Source organism: Rutidosis leptorrhynchoides, chromosome 8 (genome assembly GCF_046630445.1).
Source record: "Rutidosis leptorrhynchoides isolate AG116_Rl617_1_P2 chromosome 8, CSIRO_AGI_Rlap_v1, whole genome shotgun sequence".
Classification (NCBI taxonomy): Eukaryota; Viridiplantae; Streptophyta; class Magnoliopsida; order Asterales; family Asteraceae; genus Rutidosis; species Rutidosis leptorrhynchoides.
In genome coordinates, this window is record NC_092340.1 from 115,053,434 (window position 1) to 115,064,592 (window position 11,159).

Genomic DNA, 11,159 nt, shown 5'->3' on the forward strand with positions numbered 1-11,159 from the left:
GTGAATCGTTTATAATCAATATGGACTTCGTCCGGATGGATTAGGACGGGTCATCACACCAATGACAACATGTCTTAGAGTATCATAAAGAGTATCATCTTGTTTGACATCTATTGTGATTGATTTCTCAGATTTGATGTTTTGTTTGAGACCATTAATAACATCTGAGAATCGTCCTTCATCTACCAAGTTGTTATTTGTGAATTTTAGATGCTGTTGGTGCTTCTGGCAAGTGGAGCTTTCGGGGGTGTGTTGTTGTTCGTAGCATTACGATCCCAAGTCTTGTAGACTTTGAGAAGGTGATTGTCTGTTTGAATCATATTAAGTTTCCTTTTCATAGATTCAATTAGATGTTCAGGGATTATAGAGAATCTAGCAAAACCAAATCTTTTTCCACTTTTTAGTTTTTTAAAGGGATGTATACTTCCTTGATGTCACCATGTTGTTTGAATAATTTCCATAAATCGAAGGATGTCCAGCTATCTGGAAAATTGAAGAATAAGAAGGATGTGGTGTTAGGTTTAGGGGTTTTGGTGGGCTGTGGGGTTGGGTTTTCGTATTTATTGATGAGATTTTTTGCATTTTTTTCAGTGATTTGGATTTGATTGTAGATATACGAGGATGAAGAATTAAGTCTGGTGTGTGCAATAGGTTTGATGTGAAACGGATTGAGTCTATTGGTTGCAGAATGATTGGTGGATGGGGGAATAGTGGTAGAGTTGTAATTGGTGTTTTTCTTTTTGCTTCTATCGACTTTAATCCAGACACCAACCTCATCTGCACGGCGAGTATTGTTGTTATTGAGGTATGATGTGTTTTGAAAGCGGGGGATTGTGGGTTTAGGGGTGAAAGGGGAAGTAGGGAAGGTAAACATGGTAGCAGATAGTTTTGCCGCTTTAAGGAGCTTTGGACTTAGGCTGCCGATATGTTCACTGATGGATTATGACACATGGCTTGTAATAGTGTCAAGTTTGTATTAAAGATATGTAAGAAACTGATGTGTATATTATTTTATAGTTATCAAATGGGTTGAAGGGTTCAAACCTCATGGACACCCTTATTCTCGAATTCTCATGAATAATATACTAAGTGGAAATTCAAACCTCATGGACATTTTCATTTATGCATTAGTTTGTTCTTTTTGTTCATGTTTTAATAAATCAAGGATTACACTAAAATAAGGGGAAATTGTTGGATATTTTAGTGTTATCAACATGCATTTTAGTTAATTGGGATTTACTCGAAAGAAAGGGTAATCAAGATATACTTATAATGGGTTTGGAGAGTATGGAGTACACGCCAGTAAGAATTAACTTGATAATGTTATGGAAATTGTGATATTGAAAAGGTTCAAAATTCCACCATTTTCCAATAGGTGTGAGCGAAAAGTTGCATCTTTTTTGTTGAAAGGTTGTTTCCTTTCATCGCACCTTTTCATTTCTTATATATATGATATATGAGTTTTTGTTTTCATAAGAACATACACAGAAACATACAGATTCTCTATACTTGATTTTGATTTCTTCTTGCCTGAAAACAAAATCGTTCTTGTCTTATCCCAAATAGGATTTCGTATAAACCCGAGGCTTGTGAAGGGCGAAATACTTAATTAGGAAAGTGATTCACGATTCAAGAACCAATCCATGATTATCAATCCAACCCCTTTTTCTTACAAAATTGACTCTGGCCACTCTTAAGAGTAGTAAATAAACTTCTACGTAAATAAATGTTCACCTTGTTTCATTATGTGTAGGTCTGCTGAATAAGGGCTACCTGTTTGATCAAACAATTTCCATTACTACCCCAAGAGTATATGGTATGGTGTGTAATCATCAATCGAATAATCGAATACAATTTCGTTATCATGCTTTACCTGTGAATCTTATGAAAATTGAGAGCATATCTTTGATGATTGCAGGCACTTGCATCAGCTGCAACAAATAAAGATGGTGTATTTACAGGAGATGTGGGAGCGTTTTACAAATCTAAGAACTCATTAATCAGTGTCAAATTCGACCCAAAATCAAATGTATACTTTTTAATTTCGCCCAATTTTCTCAAATACTATCATAAGTCTTAAAAATAATCATTCTTGCATTGTTTATATATGTAGATCACTGTTACATTAAGTTAAAAGGAAATCACGCCTTTAACAAACACAACTACCTCATTCACATTCCATGATACGAAATCTAACAAGGTATATTTTTCAACCATTCATCTTGCATATCTTATCTTAATTTCGTCACAAAATCAACTATATTTTTATATTACCTTATTGGAATGATTCTGCAGATTGCAACAACATTCACCTTTGAAGATATTACACACTCAAGACTCAACAAGAGCCGTTGCTTCTTTACACCTACCTAATTTTGATACTAGCAAGGTAGTTCATCGACTTTATCCATTTCATTATGTAATGTAGAAGTTTTTAAGTGTAAAATGTTTTTTTTATTCGTGCAGCTTCATGTTCAGTACGTTCATCGTCATGCTACTTTGACAACAACATTGGCTTTGAATCAAACTCCAACAATTGATGTTTCAACAACAATTGGGACTCCAACGTTTGCGTTGGGTTCAAATGCAACCTATGAGACATCTTCTAGTAAATTAACTAACTTGAATGTTGGCATCAATGTTAACATTCGACATTCTATCACTTCTATAGTCAGTGGCGAGTGTATGTGTAACTCAGCGGGGTCCCGTGACACCACTAGTTTTTCGAAATTTATCACAAAAAGATATTTTTTTATATCGGACACCACTAATATAATAATGGGACCCCATATATAATTAGAATTTAAAATTTGATATTTTGGATTACTAAAATATTTGAAATTAGTCCGCTTATAATTTGATAGTATGATCCATTTAAACATTAAAAAATTAAAAAAATAATAAACTTAGCCCTATTCAATTTCCTATTTCCTTTGTATCTAGCGACTAGAGATGACAATGGATTGGATATGGATCGGGTGATGCCGTATCCATATTCATATCCATTTATTTATTTATTTTTTTTAATCCATATCCATATCCATTTAAAAATATTTCATCCATCCATATTCATATCTAGCGGGTGAAGCGGGTTAATGGATAATCATCCGAATCCATTTAAATTTATTTTATTTTTAACAAATACGATCGAAAGTAATATTTCTTAATAGTTTATGTGACCGAAAGTCACATATTTACTAATCTATATAACAAATAGCCAATTAAACGTGTAAAGATATCGATTACATGTAAGTTGTTTACTTTTTAATTTCATGGAATTACATTTAAACCACCAAAGTACGATAATACTTTTCATGATTTAAACAAAACAAAATATAACAAAAAAAAATTATATTTATAGAGAAAATATAAAGAAAGATGAAATAATTAATGAAATATCACTGCATAAATGATATTAATTCTAGTGATAAATTTATTTATTTAGTTATTTCGGGTGAAAGCAGGTTCATCCATGGATGAAACTTTTCATCCATATCCATATCCATTTCGGTTCATCCATATCCGTATCCATATTCATTTATATCGTCTATATTCAGGAATAATCGAGTGGATCAGGTAGATATCCACTGGATCGGGTATCCATTGCCATTCCTACTAGGGACCATCGACGATCATATGTGATTTCATTCCGTCACTTCTAATTTTGTCTCCTTCCCTCTTCATCCGAGTCGTCCATTATTATGTAAGTATCTGTACATTCATGAGACTACACTATTTCTTTTGTATAGATGTACATATGTATTATTGTTTAATATTAATCAAATTGCTTTTTCTAAATAAAATATAGCTTAGTTGAGCTTTTTTGCTACTGATGTATCGTGTATATATGTTTATAATTAGATTCCTCAAATGATTGATCTTTCATTTGAGTATATACGTTTAATTTGTGTTTATAATTGTAATTTTTTGATACTGATCTTTCATTTAAGTATGTATGTTTATAACTGCAATTTTTTAGTGCGGATGTATCTTCTATAAATTTTAATTTTATTGATGTATCATGTATATATGTTTATAATAAGTTTTCTTAAATAATTGATCTTTTTTGATACTGATGTAATCAATAAAATTGTGATGACCCGTCCAAATCCATTTGGACGAATACATCATTCATTGATTTCATAGTGAGGTTTTGACCTCTATATGATACGTTTTGTAAACATTGCATTCTTTTGAAAAGGCACACCATAAATGAATATATAAATCCAAAGTTTTCGACATCTGATGATTTCTACGTATAGACAATCACCGTATATAATAGTTTTTAACAATACATCCGTTGACAATACAGTCAAATAAGATACATGGTGAAGATTTTTTGAATGCAAAGTTTTCTCGAATAAAGCATGTATGACTCAATGCACTTAGCTTGTATAACGTATAAGCAAACAGCGAAAGACTTCTAGGAACCTGAGAATAAACACGCTTAAAAGTGTCAACACAAAGGTTGGTGAGTTCATAGTTTTAATGTTACGCATAATCTGTATATAAAGGTGGATCACAAGATTTCAGTTGTTTCATCCAGAAACGTTTATCAAAATATTCTACGAAATTGAGCACCCTGGTAACTAAACTTTAACGTTATAATAAGTACCACTGTTTTGACATACATGCAACTAATATGTACAATACACGCAAATCAAAGTGTACTAAACTCAAATAGCATACGTCTGTTTTATAGTTCAGGCTAGGGTTTCTATACCTAGAACAGGCGGGGATGTCAAGCCATATGGATCCATATACAACTACTCGTGCCCACCAGTTCTTATAACTGGCAGTTACTAGTTACCAAAGCTAAGGGATTTTCGGTTCAAACTCGGTGTAGAATTTAGTATGTACTTGTGTCCATTGCGTTTAAAATAAAATGCATGTATTCTCAGCTCAAAAATATATATTGCAAAAGCAAGTAAAAAGGGATCTATAAACTCACCTTAGCAGCACATAAGGTCATTCACCGAAATGTGACCGAAACTCGAAATGCAAAATAACCGTAGATCTCAACCTAGAGAACATATGTTGGTCAATACATGTCTAACAAGCTAGGTCAGGTCATAGTGTATCACAATCCTAATGCTCGAGACCAACATGCAAAAGTTAACAAAAGTCATCTCAAAAGTCAACCTGACCCAATATGATCTTTAAATCTATACATGTTTATTATTTCACATAGTTTTCCAATAATTTTAAAATCAGATTATAGTGTTTATAAAGCTTTAAAACATGATAAGACAGTCAACTTTGACAATTGTTCAACAAAACGAGACGTGTCTTATATAAGAGTTCATTTATTCGACTATTAATATCTAAAAATCCAATTTATCAATCTTATAAACAAGTTGTTTAAATATTGATTGTAGATTCAAAAGCAATTTCAGTTAAATTCAATTATAATTCAGTTGATCATATCTTTTAATTCGTTCATCGAAATCACGCGATTTCTAAATGAAAAGTTATTAATTTTTCGTCAGCTTTCCAATAACATGCATATCATATACCTTATATCAGTAGTATATGTATTAAATTCGTGATTCATCATAAAACTATCTAGCGATGAAATTTAGCGTACAAGCATGCATAAACATATATACTCGAGCACTAGACATGGATACACTATTAATATATAAAAGATAAGATATGAATGCTCACGTATCAATATTGTGATTCAATATTGTAGGAAAGTACGTAGATGCAACGAAAATGATAAACACTAGTTTGATCTCATGAGCAATACCCCCGAATGATACCCATCACCTCCTTAGCTATAACTCATAATTTCCTTATGGGTTATAGCTATGGAGGTTATAGCTATAGAGGTTATGGGTATGGTTCGGGGGTATAGCTTGGGAGGTCAACCTAGTGTTTATCATTTCCGTTGCGTCTACGTACTTTCCTGCAATATTGAATCACAATATTGATACGTGAGCGTTCATATCTTATCTTTTATATATTAATAGTGTATCCCTGACTAGTGCTCGAGTATATATGATTATGCATGCTTGTATGCTTAATTTCGTCGTTAAATAGTTTATGATAAATCATGAATTTAATACATATGCTACTGAGATAAGGTATATGATATGCATGTCGTTGGAAAACTGGCGAAAAATTAATAATTTTTCATTTAGGAATCGTGTGATTTCGATGAACGGATTAAAAGATGTAGTCAACTGAATTATCATTAATTTTAGTATTATTATTATGATTATTATTATTACTATCGTCATTATTATCGTCGTTATTATCGTCGTTATTATTATCTAAAAATAATAATACTTATTATTATTATAATCATTATCGTTATTAATATAAGTATTATCATTAAAAAAATTTATTATTATTACTATCGTTATTATCATTAAAGTTATTATTTATATTAATATTAATATTATTATTATTATTATTATTATTATTATTATTATTATTATTATTGTAATTATTAGTATTATCATTAATATTATTATAATATTTATTATTATTAGTCTCATTATCATTAAAACTAATATTAGTATTATCTAATTATTATGATTATTATCATTATTATGAATGCGATATAAAAGTGAACTAAAAGCCATTAAACAAGTCGATTAGGAAATAATGAGTATAAGTATCATTATTCAGTTAAAATATTGTTAAGATTATGATTTAGAAAAATATCATTTTCATTATTTTTATCATTATTATTAATATTATTATTATATTATTATTATGACATTAGTATTACTACAAAAGATTATTATTTATTATCAAAATTATTATTATCAATATTAATATTAAAATTTAAAATCAGTATTATTAATATTATTATTTTTAATATATAACATATAGATATGAAGTTGATATATATATATATATATATATATATATATATATATATATATATATATATATATATATATATATATATATATATATATTGTTATAGAATTATTATTACTAATAATATTATTATCATTAATAAAATTAGTATTATTATAATATTATTATTAATAATATTATTGTTATAAATTTTATAGTTTTTATTATCATCATCATTAATAATAATATTATTATTATTATAATTAAAATAATTAATATTATTATTATTACAAAATAATACAGTTTTTGGTTCATTATTATTATTATCAACATTATATTATTTAATCGAATAAATATTTGATACAAATATATATTTATTACATGTAATGCAATTATATTAATAATACATATCACTATATTTTATATTAATGGGCTTTATATTTGATTAACTAAATGATATCTTGTTAATTTAATATAGAGATTTACAACTTGACGTATTTATATATAACCACATACGCTTGATCGGGTACGGTGGGCGGGATATTTATAAATGCTAATAATTGTTCATTTGACCGGACACGGGGATAGATTAATAGTCAATGGACTCATTAAAACGGGGGTGGATTACATTTAAGGGTAATTGGTGTAATTGTTAATAAAGTATTAAAACCTTGGATTACACGCAGTCCATAACCTGGTGTACTCATTAACAAAGTATTAAAACCTTATTACGGTTTAAATCCCCAATTAGTTAGAATATTTGACTTCGGGTATAAGGTTAATTTGGCGAAGACCCTCGCACTTTATAATTATGATCGATGGACTATTATGGACAAAACCAGATGGACTTATCAAATAATCTAGGACAAAGGATAATTAACCCTTGGTAATAAATTAAAATCAATACGTCAAACATCATGATTACGGAAGTTTAAATAAGCATAATTCTTTTATTTTATATCTCATCGTACTTTTATTTACCGTCATTTTATTTATCGTACTTTAAATTATCGCACTTTTAATTGTCGCACTTTTATTTATAGTCATTTACTTTACACTTTAAATTAAGTTATATTTATATTTAATATTTTGCATTAGGTTTTAACTGTGATATAAGACTTAAAATCGATAAACCGATCATTAAATGGTAAAACCCCCTTTATAATAATAATAATAATAATAATAATAATAATAATAATAATAATAATAATAATAATAATACTACTTATATAATAAGTATGTATATATATATATATATATATATATATATATATATATATATATATATATATATATATATATATATATATATACACACAAAAATAGTTGTGAAAAATATAGTGTAAACTCATCTGGATCCCTGTGGAACGAACCGGGCTTACTAAAAACTACACTACTCTACGATTAGGTACACTGTCTATAAGTATTGTAGCAAGGTTTAGGTATATCAATTCTATAAATAAATAAATAACTTGTATAAAATTGTATCGTATTTAATAGTATTTTGTAGTAAACTATAATAGTATTTCATACACCACCTCGAACACATCAAGTATTTTTAGCATCGCTGCCGGGGACATCTTGAAACGCTATATTTTTATCTCTAAAAATATTTTGTATTTATTATAAGTGTTAAAAAAACATATATATATATATATATATATATATATATATATATATATATATAGGGGCAGGATCAATAAGGAATTAACCAATCGGGGGGAAGCAAAAATTTTTTTTTTTAAGTTTTTTTTGAATTTTTTTTTCCGGCATCAAGATCACACAAAAATATGAACATTTAGAAGAGACACTTCGTGATGAATGTTATTATTTAGGCGGGAAAACGATCGACAAAAATAACGTTCAAGATAATATTGTTCGTGAAGAATATGAACGTTTTTTTTTCATGTTTTGTGAAGTAAAATTTAGCCCGATTTAGAGTTTAGGGTTTAGGGTTTAGGGTTTGGTGTTTTGGGTTTATTCCATAAACCCAAAACACCAAACCCTAAACCTTAAACTCTAAACCGTTCGTGTTAAAAACTCAATCTAAATCCTAAATCTAAACCCTAAATCTAAACCCTAAACCCTAAATTTCTAAACCCTAATATCTAAACCCTATAAACCCTAATATCTAAACCTCAATAGCTAAAATCTCAAAATACGCTCGAAAAACACGATAATTGTTATATATTACTTCTTCGAGCGTTTTCCCGCCAAAATAAAAATGTTTGTCACAAAGTGTCTCTACTAAATGTTCATATTTTCATCTCATCTATAATGTTCGTGAACAAAGTTTTTTCAAAAAACGAAGAAAAAAAAGTTGTTGCTTCCCCCCGAATGGTTACTTCTCTTTTGATCCTACCACTATATATATATATATATATATATATATATATATATATATATATATATATATATATATATATATATATATATATATATATATATATATATATATAAGTGTTTAAAATATATATTTATTATTTTTAAGAATTTTACTTATAAAATATAAAAATATTTCTATTTTAAGTTTTTAAAATATAAGTTTTTTATATGATATAAATATTTTATATAAATTAAAATCAGAAAAAGAAAAAAAAATATATAATAATTAAAATTAAAAATTAAGCCGAACCCGTCGAAGCCTAAAATCATTTCTGGAATCCAGGCCCATGCGATCGCATGAGCCGGATGCTTTAATTTCATGCGGTCGCATGGTATTGTCTGACAGCTAAACCTAGTACGTAATACATGCTGAATTAGGGTTTAATTTTAATTATTATTATTATTAAACCTAATTATGGTTTTTAGTTAATTAATATATATTTATTTCTAGTTTTAATATATAATTTGTAATATTAAGTTTTAATATTGTTATTAATTATTTAAAATTAATACTTTTATAAATAATAATATAAAAATAATATTTTTATAAAATTGTATTTTTATCAACTTAGTTTCTTTTTGTATTTTGTATTTTGTATTTTTTTATCGTTTAATTCATAACTTTTATAATTTGTCGTTTGTAATATATAGTTTTAAGTTATAGTTTTTGCCGTAGTTAATTTTATACTTATAGATTTTTAGGCTTTGCCGTAAAATCTCTTAGGTGTTTTTTCTTTAGATTAAGATTTAGGCGCTTTGGAATTTTGCGACGCAGTTTATAAATTTTAGTACCTTTTAAGTTATTACCGTTTTGGATATAGAATTCCTTTTAAGTTTTACTACCTTTAGAACTTTAGTCGCAACTTTTAGTTTTAAGTTTTTAGACGCTAAGTTTTAGACGTAAAATTTAATTTCTAAGTTTAGATTGTTTTTCGACGTTTGTTTTGCAACTCTTATTTTTCGACGTGCTTTTTCTTTTTCATTTCTACGCTCTAGTTTTTAGGACATATAATATTTTTTAATCTTTAAATTTTTAACGAAAAATTATAAAAAGCGATTAAATTGATAGACATCCAAAATTTTCTGGTTCGTAGTAATAGTTGGATTTGTTAGTGGCCAGTTGTGGGCTTCCGATTTAAAGGGTCCTGGCTACCTGCTGCATCTATTGGCTATTCGAAACGTGGGCAAAATCAGAAAAGTATATTAATTTGATAACTTATATAATTTTTTTATCTTTATAACTAATAGGATATTCAGTGAATGCACCGAGCAAAACGTTCACCACCTTTCATACGTTCACCACCTGTAACTCGATCAAGACATCTAGCCAACATTGTCGCCATTGATTTTTTTTTAGAATCATCATCTAGTAGAACAAGTACTCCAATTCAAATTTTCGATAATTCATTTTTTGAACCCGACTTCATAATTGAGGACCCGGAGGATATTCAAGGACAATTCATTCTGAACCACTAATCATTCCTCCTGAACCACAAATTATTCATCCAGAGATTATCGAGGAAGAAACCGTTAAATCAGAATCTTCTAGTGATTCAGATTCAACAAATTCAGATATGGAAGAAACGGAACCTCAAAGTATGGAAGACCGAATGAGAGCCACACGCACGGGCTAAGGTCACGCAATTATTCAACAAGACGTTAATGCGCCAGATTATGAAATCAAAGGACAAATCCTACACATGGTAACTAATCAGTTCCAATTTAGTGGTACGCCAAAAGCAGATCCAAACGAACATCTCCGAACCTTTAATATGATCTGTACTCTATTCAAAATCAGAGAAATTGAGGATGAACAGATCTATCTCATGTTGTTTCCCTGGACTTTAAAGGGAGAATCCAAATATTGGTTAGAATCGTTACCCGAAGGAGCGATTGATTCATGGGATGTTTTAGTTGAGAAATTTCTTAAAAGATTCTTTCCGGCATCTAAAGCCGTG

At 28.6% G+C, this 11,159-nt stretch overlaps 1 pseudogene; it reads left to right on the top strand.

Annotated features, from left to right (window-relative positions):
- Nucleotides 1-872: 872 nt before the first annotated feature.
- Nucleotides 873-3,642, top strand: LOC139863759 (mitochondrial outer membrane protein porin 2-like; annotated as a pseudogene).
- The last annotated feature ends 7,517 nt before the right edge of the window (nucleotides 3,643-11,159 follow it).